Genomic DNA, 11,944 nt, shown 5'->3' with positions numbered 1-11,944 from the left:
CATTTTGTCACCCCTAGTAAAAAATGTGTTAGATGAACAACATTTGTTCAATGCCCCTCTTCCTAATACTACTTGTGTCTTTATATTTAGGACTCCTCTTAATTATGAGACCCCTCTCACTTTCTCTTAGTCACTAACACTAGTGATTAATACACAATTCAGATTAATGTTTGTTCACTTACAACTCTATCAAAAACTAGCAACCTCCATAGGCGCTATAGAGGTGCACAAACAAAAAAATTGCAAAGAACAAAACCTAACACTCAAGATATTCAACTCTAGCTCGTGTCTTCAAAGGTAGGAATGAGTCTCTTTAAATAGCAAACCATCTTCTGGGTTTTTCTTCAATGGGCATTGGATTTGAGAACAACCAAATTTATATTTATTTTCACTAATAATGTATATGGTCATATTCAAAAAGATCACTTGGCTTTCATGATGACGATTGATGAAGTAGGAGTTTTGAAGATAATAACTGTATAGGTCAAACGGCTTGTGGTTGTGGAAAGTTCTATGTGTCACGGAGAGTTAATTTCAACTGTTAAACTAAAGCTTGTGTGATGATGACACTTGGTCAATAAGATATTTCAAGCCTCATCCGTCAGAAGATTCAAGTTCAAGTTGAAGTGTTAAGTTATGGATGTATTCAACAAGAGAACTTGAATATTTGAAGTTGTGAAAGTGTGAAAAATTTCCTGATTCTGCACTCCGCGTCTTCTGATCATGCGATCAATTAAAATGTAAAAGGTCAAAGGTAAATCTTGACGTACTATGACAATCACACACACATATAGAGATAGAGAGAGAGAGAGAGATACAGAGAGAGAGAGAGAGAGAGAGAGAGAGAGAGAGAGAGAGAGAGAGAGAGAGAGAGAGAGAGAGAGAGAGAGAGAGAGAGAGAGAGAGAGAGAGAGAAAGAAGTTTTAAAATCTCCCCCCTTTTATAAGATCTCTTGAAAACCTATCTAGTTTAATGTAGAATTGATTAGGAGTAATTCTAATAAAAAAATGGAAGTTTTCCTCAAATGGCATAACTCACGAACCAAACGGGGACATCCTTTGATTAAGACATTGTCATAATCGATTATAGACTTGTTTTTTATTATCTAATCGATTTGGTTCTTGGTATAATCGATTAGACAATTCAAAAACTTGCCTTAATCAATCTGATAATTCCCAATTCATCTTATTGGTCTCTAAAACAATTTTGGGTGATTTTCTTTGAAAAATGTAGGCTTTAAAAATAGTTTTAGTAAGTGTGTAATTTAGGCATCATATTTTACAAAAACGTCCTTATGGTTTTACAAAACACTTATGATAACGCGAAACTATATCATTTATTTGACTCGATTCACATGAATTGTCTTACCGTTTTTATTTAATTATGTTATATTATGCCGATATTTCTATTGTATTTCAAGTATTTTGATTCCACAAGCTTGCATTAGAAAAGAGGAAGAAATGGCAAAGAAATTGAATGAAAATCATAGCAGAAAATTCCATGGCAAAAGACTGTGACGCTCGTCACAGCCTTCATGACGGTCACCACATAGCAAAGGAAGGTGTGCCCCTCGGAACATATAATGTTACGCCCGGCACAAAGTGAATTTAAGTGTGCCCCTCAACACACACTTTGTTACGACCGATACAGTTTCAAATAGCTTTATATCATTAACTTAATTACGAGGCTTTCCCCACGTCTGCAACCAACGAAACCCAGTTCCTATATTTTCTCCACTTTCTATAACTTCCCACTTTCGCCACTTTCTGCAACTGCCCATTATCTCCACTACTTCTCACACGATTTTGAAAGTAACTTCCACTGCCATTACTATAAAAAGGACCGAGCATTCACAGTTTCAGGATCCAGGTTTTTATGCGCGGAAGCGCTGTTCTTAGATTTTAGGCAGAAAATTACATTTGTAAAAGTGGTAGTTTCTCACATTGAGTAACTACCGCACCATTAATATTAGGCCTATAATTTATGTAACGCATAGATCAAAGCTTGTCGACATAATTGAAGTTAAATTCGAGTTTCTTTATTTCTGTCATTTTCAAGTTCATATTTATTGCTTTATAATTATTATTGTTATTTTAATTGCCATGTTTGTGGTGATTGCAATTGTTATATTTAATGCATTTTCATTTAGTGATATGTTTTGCTAAATTGTTTTGAGTTCGGTATGTGAGGATCGTCGTCTCCAACAGGACTCGGTAATTATTGTGTTGGATTAATTATTATTATAAAATTATATTTTGGTTTATGTTTTTAATATTAATTTAGGTAACCCTGTCATGAGAGTGAAAGGTTACCTACCACGATTTCGTCACGAGAGTGAGAGATCTATTAAGGTTCGAACCGGCACTGCGAGAGCGTGGGGGTCGAACCGGATAGTAAAAACTAGGCATTAATTTTAAACACAACGAGAGCGCTTTAGGATTATTTAGAACTTGTTCAGTTTTCAAAATGTGTTCCTTGATTTAAGTGGGCGAGCGAGAGCAAAATCTTACGGTTAAGGAGTGTGACTTTATTCATAACCACGAAAGTGTGAGATATTGTCTTTAAGCTAATATTTCTACTAAATTTTTTTTTAACATTACTATAAGCCAACGAGTTACAGAGTTCCCGAAGTACACGGAATCACATTCCGGTCTCTCTTTTCTTATATTCATGTTAATCTTTATTTTATTTTAGTTTTAGTTATTAGTTTTCCCTTAATCAATCATTCATTAGCCTTAGATTTACAAAGCGACAATAGATTACAGTAGGTTGACATTGGTCTCTGTGGGTTCGACAATCTTTTATATTACTTCGATATGTCAGTGCGCTTGCGGATGCATCAAGTTTTTGGCGTCGTTGCCAGGGACCAACGGCCAATCCGTTGTTGCACCGAATAGACTAAGGCACTCTTATCTCTATAACTATGTACACCCAAATTTTCTCTATGATTTCCACTCCCAATATCTCGAGGAACCGCACCCAAATTTCCCATATGATTACCATTCTAAGTATCTATAAGAATCACAAGAACCTCATAAACCCGACTTCGAAATATTAATGAAGGATTTCAATGCGTCACTTACTCACTCTCACCCAAATTACCTCTACAACTACCAATCCCAACATTTTGAAAAATTCGCAAGAATCCCATAAATCCAATCTCGAAACATTAATGGACCAATCTCTCTTTTCTTATATTCATCAAAGATTAATGAAGCATGATATATGACAAGAAAGATGCAGAGATGTTGGATAACTGCATAACACTCTTGTTTAGCTGGGTGAGGACATCACATGATCCTTATCTTGTAAAATTACTGTGATGTAAATGGAGTTAGAAAATCAGAAACACCATATATTCATTGGGAAAAATCACTTTGGGTGTCCTGGGTAAAGAAGAATCAAAATAGCCCTCTCTTAGTTTTTGAAGTACTGCAAATGATTCTCTTGTGGCAGACATCCCTTCAAACTACCGAGTGCAATATGCCAAAGCTAGGGGAATGGGTTAAAGCATTTCCTGGAAGAAGAAAAAACAAAGAAATTTGGCTTAAAAGGAAATTAGTAAAATTCGTAAACAAAACTACTTAGGTATGAAATTGCTTAATGGTACAACACACCATGCCAAATTGCCCAAGCAGAAATATCTGCAACATTTGACTAACCATACAAAATAGAAAGAATAAAATGAATTGAAGGAGAGCAAAGGGAAGTAAAAGAAGAATAAATAATAACCATTATAGTGGTGGTAATATAACATGAATGCATCAGCTGTCATCAGAAACAACGGCCTGTGTTAAAACTCACCAAGGTTATGGATATCACAAATTTATCTTAGATTTGGTTATTAAACTCAAATCCAGTATATGCCTCTCTTTTCGTCGTGTAGATCTACTTAAAAATTATTTTGATATATGATATTTGATATTGAATCAACAAATAGATATTGCAAAAATTATTCCACATCACACCTTAATCTAAGTATTGCAAAAAAAAAAAATATTTGATATTGAATCAACAAAAATTAACTAATCCCCTCCTCATCATCAATTTCAATAAACAGGAGCATGCGATTTAAAGCTTACCACAATCTCGACAGCTGGAAACTTAACACTATCTCACTATCTCGACCCATCAGCTTGACGACCCTGACCCATCAACTTATATACAACAAAATACGACCAAATTCAAACAATTTACTGTATTATAACAAAATCATTCAAAAGCATATTGTGAATAATCAACCTGAAAGAAATAGTTAATCAAAATCATCCTCTTCCTTCTCAAGAATCTTTGCAAATCAATTAACATCTGCAATAACCTTCCCATCACTGTTGAGAACTTTTACTACTTGCCTTCCCGCCGTGCAATAATTAGAGAGCAGTAGGCCCGTCTGTGATAATAACTGTACTATGATGTTAATTTGAATCTAACACCTTCTTCAGTGTTTACATCCCGTTTGTGAGCAAGATCGCACTTGCTTCTAATCAGCATTATTGTCATATTGGTTTTCATAAATATATTCCAGAGACATAAGTGCTCATTCATAAATATTTTATAGACTGATGTGAACACGAGTATCAACAATGACCGAATGGAAAGCATCAAAGTAAACATGACAATAGGAATGCAATCCAAGAAGAGCTTTAGGCGGGATTTTGTATTCATGAACGGAAGCAAGACATCCATCCATTGAACTTTGTAAATCAGACCTACACATATGTTTAATAATCTGCATCTGTTAATCACCATTTAATCTGCATATGTTAATAATCTACTTAAAAAATACAAAATATGTTTTCATACCTCGATACACTGGCAAATTGTAGAGGAAATTTCAAAGCACCTCTCTTCTCGCGCAGCTCTGCTACTTCTTACGCTTTAGCACAAAAAAGAAACTGAAACAATGGCAGAAGTTTCAAATTGGAGCTGTTAAGCCAATATTATTAACAGAAATACAAATTTTTAAGAAATATCAAAGTAGGCCTCAATTATTTTGCGATATTACAGTTATTCATAAAGCTAAAGCTTGAAATTAAATTTACTCTCTGGAGCAACGTTAGATATGTAACTATTAGGTTGAGGTTGCTGAGGAGAGTTCCCATCTTTAGCATCTGAATTCCAATATCAAATATTTAAATTTCTACACTAATTGTAAATATTTCATTCATTAGAATAATCATATGATACTACAATTTTTGTTTCAAATCAAAAAAGGGCCATAGAGAGATACCTTGCGAGAATAATTTTTTGAATTAACATCAGCTCCATTCTCAAGCAACAATGCAACAATATAATAGAAACCCAAAACAGAAAAACAAATAAATAAACAAACTTTTAAAAAAGAACGATAAAAAAAGAGTTTTTGAAGATGTGAATTATGAACTTGTCCTGCAATTGAAAAACATGATGTGGTTCAATATGCTAGATTCAAGCAGTTTGATCAACAGAACCAGAAGCAAGTTATGTGCCAATGTAATTCCAAGCCACTAAGTGCACCTATTGGAAAGAAAGAAACAATACCCATTTGAGAAATGAAACGGAAACATTGAAAAGAGAATTTTTTCACATAAACCTAAGAATTAAACCACAAGAAGCAAGATAAATGTTACAAAAAAGCGGTACCTTCTTCTTGTGACTGAAATATTCTCTGCTATGAAGATTCTTGAATGAGTATTTTTTTTCTCCATTGTTGGAAGTATTAAATTTGAATTGGATTGGAAGCACTTTCTCTTGAATATAAGAAAAATCCTAAAACGTAAATCATTAGCTGGAAAACATAAATCATTGATAAGAATAAATGCATTTCGGCAGTGAGAAGCATTTGAAATTATGTATGAATACATTAATCAGGTTTTGGAAAATGGAAATTAATGAATTGTTGAGGAATCGAGGTTGGTATGTGAAGGCGTGAAGCGGTAGAAGCTTCTAATGGAAATCGAGGTTTGGTATGGGGTAGGATAATATATATGAAAGGTCACAAATTATTAACTAAATTAAAGACTAAATTAAATAAAAAATAATTATTAACTACATCAAATTATTAACTAAATTAATGTATAGGCGGCCAATGTTTTGGAAGTCTAAATTAAATATTAAATATAAAAAAAATTATAAAAAACAATTTAAATATTATAATAATTATAGTAAGATATCCTAAACTATAAATAATTAAAATAGTAAAGTTATCTCTAATTGTGACATTTGTCAAAATTGCCTTAAAACTTATTTTGCATTATTCTATTGTATGATTGGCTTTGCAAGCGAAATTATGAAATATAAATGCAAGAATTTTTGTTCGGGTATAAGGAAAAATGCTCTATGACCGTGATTGAAAGAGTTTAAGAATTTTTAATGCAGAAAAATTGTGACCTTATGGATTCCACTCTCTCATGGTTGTGTGTCAAAATATTGATATCTGAATGGTGTATCTAGAGATCAATACGCAAACATATATAGTGCCTGTTTGGTTTGGCGTTTCAGGAACCAAACGCGCGTCTACCAGCCCTCCTGTCGTGATTTCAAGAAGCTCCAAAAGGTAGCTTCTGCACCAACGTGAAAATCCAACGTGCTTTTGGCTTTTGTAACGTGTATCCAAACAGGCTAATAATTTTGTATTTATTGTGTTTCGAGTGAACTTGATTTGTTATATTGTGTAGTGGTTTCGAATTTCAAAATTTGAACCGTGCAAAAGAGTATTTTTCGAGTTTTCATAGAGTTTGAGAGAAATAATGAAGTTTTTTTTTTGAAAGGGAAAAAGTAATATTTAACTATGACATCAGGAATTCCAAAATAATACATAGCAGTATTCCAACTATTGAGTTTTGGGAATGCCAAAATAATACATACCACTAAATTACCCAAAAAAACCTGCATATACCATAAGATAATTGACACCACTAACTTACCCAAAAAACCTGCCTATACCAGAAGATAACATTCATACATTACCACTACCCTTTATAACAGAATCCAACAGGTGAACATAAAAATAAAACACCAAAATACAGTAGTAGAAAAATTAGAGCGCCACTATTGAAAACTTTTGTGACCGACCGGAGTGAGAAAATTCGGTGAAAGGACCATAAGAACCAGCCCCCAAACTGAACCAACACCAATTCAGAAAAACTCCCAGCTGCCATACACTTTAGCACACTCAGATCTTAAATCTCTGTTCCATACAGGATTATGATGCAGATCCTGCAGCATACCATTGATCACCATGCTAGCTCTGTGAAGCCTACTGATATGACGCGATGCTTTCAAGTGCTGAAAACCACTGCCACACGAACCACCTCTTTCTCACGACACCTCTGAGCTCCGGCGAATCGACCAAACCCCAACATTAAAATCCGAGTCACTCGGCCATTGGATATTGCCACCACATAGCTATGTTATGTTTAATGTTATTAGACTTACTTTTCAGCTAGTTCCAAGTAGTAAGTTTCACATTCTCCAACGTCCTGTCCAGACAAACTTCCTTATTACGGAAAACCTTTCCGTTCCTAGCCTTCCAGATATTCCATATGCAAGCGATCTAAATTAGAGTCGAAATCCTTGTAGATGATCTACCCGGTTCCATGATGCCAACAAACTGCTCCAAATGTGCCATACTTTCTTTTTGAAATGCCTCTTTAATCCCAATCCATTGAAAAATTGAGTACCAAATACTTGTAAAAGATGGACACTCGAAAAGCAGATGAGATACCGATTCCTCCCACCGCACTCGCCCTCATAAAGCAACGCCCCTTGGCCCAACACTCCTCTCTTACTTAAGTTATCCTTAGTTGCTATTTTGTTTTGGAACACTCTCCACACCAAACACGATACTTTAGATGGTACCCTCTTATGCCAAGCTTTGGACCAACTTGGGTTGGAAGGATTCGGTATATTTCGAATTATGTCTTTATATACCTCTTTGACCGAATACTCGCTCGAAGTATCCCAAACTTCCATGATTGACATACACAAATCATTCCACCACGTGGAACAGCCCTCCTCCCCCCCCAACCTCTGCTCCAATTTTCTTGACTCGTATCTATTAAGTAGTGATCGAAACCAAAGACCCCTCTCTCATTTTTAAGTTTCCAGCCCCATTTTCCCAACAGAGCAAGGTTGAATGCCCTTAAATTTTTAATACCTAAGCCCCCTCCTCAATTGGTCTACAAATTGTATTCCAATTTACCCAACTAATTTTTCTCTTATCCTCATTCCCTCCCCATAAAAAAAATTAAAAAGAGATTCAAGTTTATGGATAATACCTGACGGAGCCTTGAGAAAAGAGAGAAGGTATACTGGTAAAGCAGACAAGACTGATTTTATAACAACCACCCAACCTCCTATGGATAGCTAATTGTTCCTCCAATTCGACAATCTCGCTCTAACAGCTTCAATTAGGGGCTTCCAAGTGTCTTTTCTTCTGGAATTCGCACCGATTAGTAAACCGAGATAATTTAACGGTGTGTGGCCATTTCCACATCTTAACACAGCGGCTGCACCCTCGATCCATTCTCGGTTGATGTTGATTCTAACTATCTTGCTTTTCTGAAAGTTGACCTTTAGTCCTGACATTGCTTCAAACAACATCAAATTTTCCTTGATAATTTTAATATTTTCCCATCCCTTATCGCCAATGATCAATGTGTTGTCCGCATATTGAAGGTGAGTAAATATTTCGTCACCATTGTCGAATTTAAACCCTTTATACATGTCTAACTCTACTGCTCTTTTCATCAGTATGTTGAAACCTTCTGCAGCTATAAGGAACAGAAACGGAGATAACGGATCTCCTTGTCTAAGCCCACGTCCCATATTAAATTCTTTGGTGGGGCTTCCATTTATCAATATTGATATTGTGGCAGATCTGAGACATTCTGACACCCAATTCCTCCATTTTTCGTTAAACCCCATCTTCGCCATCATACTATCAATGAAGTTCCAATCAACTGAATCGTATGTCTTTTCGAAATCAACTTTAAATAATATTATCTCTTTTCTCCTCTTCCTAGCTTCCTCCACAATTTCATTTCCATTAAGAATACCATCAAGTATTTGTCTTCCATAAATGAATGCTGATTGTAACTCTGAGATAATTGAACCTATCACTGTTTTTAATCTCTTTGCCATCACTTTATAAATGCACCCGATCAGCGATATTGGCCTGAAGTCTAATAATCTCGCCGGACTTTTCTTCTTCAGAATCAGGACTATAAATGAGCTATTTGCCCCCTTGGTTATTCGGTCGTTTGTGTGGAATTCAGCCATTACTCTAAAAAAACTCTTGTTTTAAGTCTTCCCAAAATTCCTTTACAAAACCGAAGTTTACCCCGTCCAGACCTGGACTTTTCGAACTATCACATTCTCAAACAGCCTGTCGTATTTCCTCTTCCGAGAATTCTTTGACTAAATCAGAGCTTTGTTCATCTTCCAGTCTTTTAACATGTAAATTGTCTGGTGTTGGCCTCACTCCCCTCGCTGCAAAGTGACTACGAAAGTGTTCAAAAACTGCACTCTTAATTTCCTCCACTTTTGTAATGTTCCTTCCATTCACTTCCAAGCACGAAATTTCATTATTTTTTATCCTTTTATTCACACACCCGTGAAAATATTTTTTGTTGGCGTCGCCCTCTTTAAGCCATCTAGATCTTGCTTTTTGCCGTAGTATACTGCAGTTAAGATTTGAAATCTTATGTATCAGCGCCGAAAGCTCTCGAATGCGGTATACCTCTTCTTTCGATAGTCTTGATGTCTCACTTCTAATTTCCAACCTATTGATTTCATCTTTTGCTACTTTAATTTTCTCCTCCAAATTCTGAGTATGTTTTTTATGTCATTCCCTGAGTCTAACCTTAATATGTTTAAGCTTTTATTTTAGCACATACATTCCCCAACCTTCCACTTTCAGCTCACTCCATTGTTCCTTAACAAACTTATGGTAACCCTCAACCTCTTTCTAGTAGCTCAGCATGCGAAACAACTTTGGTCCCCAATTATGATTTGATTCGCGTAACACTATCGGGCAATTGTCAGATAGATTCTTATCTAGGCACCACCGGCTGCTTGTTGGCCAAGACATGACCCACGCCTCTGATATAAGAAATCTATCTAGTTGACTCATTGCTAAACCTCCCATTCTTGCCCAAGTAAATCTTCTTCCATGTAGCTGCAGGTCCACTAATTCTGCCTCTGATATAAATTCGTTGAATGCATCCATTTCTTCTCTTCTTGAGTTTTCGCTAGAGCCCCTCCTTTCGGATTCGTCCCTAATAGCATTAAAATCTCCCATTAAACAAATTCATTCGTCTTTCTTTTCCTCCACCATAGTTAGTAACTCCTCCCATAGAGCGTGTTTCCTTCTTGCTTCACATGGTGCATACACATTGACAATGTTCACCAATTTTTTATCTTCTCCACATTCACCTTCCAACCAAAGAAAGTGTTCTTTAATATGCTTTCTCTTCACCGTGAACACATTGTTGTCCCATATTGATAGAATTCCTCCTGACCTCCCAGATGATGGTTTAAATTCAAAGTTGTTGTCGCTAGAACTCCACATCAAATCACATGTTGATCTCTCTATCACCTCCATTTTGTTTCTTGAATGCTTATAATATAAGGCCTATGACTTTGTATTAGGTTTTTAATTTCCTTTTTTTTGTCGCACCACCTAGTCCCCTTATATTGTAGCTTATCATCTTCATTGTAATATGATTTTTTTTGCACACCTACCTTTTTACTGTCTTCCTACCCTATTCAAGAGCCTCCTTCCCCCCTTTTACTCCTCTTATTAATTCTTGCAAAATCTCCCCTTCTTCTCCTTTGTGTACTAGCACATATTCTTTCCCCAAGTCCCACACATCCCTCGCAATTTCTTTTGCTTCTCTGAGTAGAATTTTCCAGTTATTCCTCTCTAATTCATTCATTGGAAGGTTTAAGATAAAACTTGATGTTACCTGATTCTGTGACTGCTTACGTTGTTTGCATGTGCATATCATCTCCACTTTCTTCCATTTTCTTCTCGCTTTCTTCTTTTCCTTCAAGATCGCTATTCTTCTCTTTATTCTATCTTTGCAAGTTGTTGTTGATTGATTCCCTTGCTCAGCACCGTATCTGTTTCCACCTTTGTTTAGATTGAACTGTGACACCGACTCAGCTTGCACATCCGTAATTCTTGTTAGTGCCCATGCTGTTTCTCTTGTTTTCTCTGCTTCTAGAGACTTGCATTCGTCTCCCGAGTCTTCTTGGCTTGATGTTCTGTCCTCTTTGTTCCTTAGTGTGGTCTTAATGTGGATGTGATTTCCTTCTCCAATTTTATCAGCTCCAGTGTCTTTTACTAACTTTTCTTGATGAATTGTTTCTTTGTTGGGCTGCAATATGTTGATTGGGCCTTTTTGTTGCGGCATGCCCGACCCACCTAATATCTTGGTCATATTTCCTTCAACCTCCCTACTTTCTTTTCTTTGTTGACTCGGTCTCTCTTGATTTTTTCCAATTTCTGCATTTTCCCCACCTTTACTAACCTCAATAACTCTTTTGTTGGTTTCCATGCCGCCATTTACTGAATCTACTTTACCGATCTCCGATGCATCATTTCCCATGCTACTTTTTTTTAAATCCGGCTCTTTGTTTTCTGTGCCTGTATTTTCCGCCGTCTGCATTAATTGTCTTATATTTTCTTCAACCTTATGACGTGTCTCTTCGTCTTCCCTTGAGTCTAATGATGGAGGAATGAAAGAATCACTTGAATTCACCGTATCATAACCATCGTCCATATCTGAGCTCACGCTCTTTCATTGTTCATCCTATCTGATGCACACTCGCATAATTCTTTCGTAATTCTAATAATAAATATTTCATTTTTATCTTGATTCTGGAATTCCTGTTAACAAAATCCAGAGTAGGAGTACGAACGAATACTCGAGCCACATCGAGTCTTTCCATGTTTTTT

At 36.0% G+C, this 11,944-nt stretch overlaps 1 long non-coding RNA gene across 9 annotated transcripts; it reads right to left on the bottom strand.

Moving 5' to 3' along the window:
* Positions 1-2,574: 2,574 nt before the first annotated feature.
* Positions 2,575-5,941, bottom strand: LOC131636431 (uncharacterized). Of its 9 annotated transcripts, XR_009294094.1 has the most exons (5): positions 5,623-5,941; positions 4,804-5,496; positions 4,243-4,709; positions 4,083-4,157; positions 2,579-3,517 (listed from the first exon to the last, which is right to left on the bottom strand). It is a non-coding gene; the product is annotated as an uncharacterized LOC131636431 (long non-coding RNA). The 9 variants fall into 9 exon arrangements; XR_009294088.1 differs by having other exon boundaries at positions 2,575-4,157; XR_009294097.1 differs by having other exon boundaries at positions 2,575-4,709; positions 4,804-4,895; positions 5,006-5,496.
* Between the last annotated feature and the right edge of the window lie 6,003 nt (positions 5,942-11,944).

This window comes from Vicia villosa, linkage group LG1, assembly GCF_029867415.1.
Source record: "Vicia villosa cultivar HV-30 ecotype Madison, WI linkage group LG1, Vvil1.0, whole genome shotgun sequence".
In the NCBI taxonomy this organism is placed as follows: domain Eukaryota; kingdom Viridiplantae; phylum Streptophyta; class Magnoliopsida; order Fabales; family Fabaceae; genus Vicia; species Vicia villosa.
The sequence above is the reverse complement of the archived record's forward strand: the minus strand, read 5'-3'. Positions and strand labels throughout refer to the sequence as shown.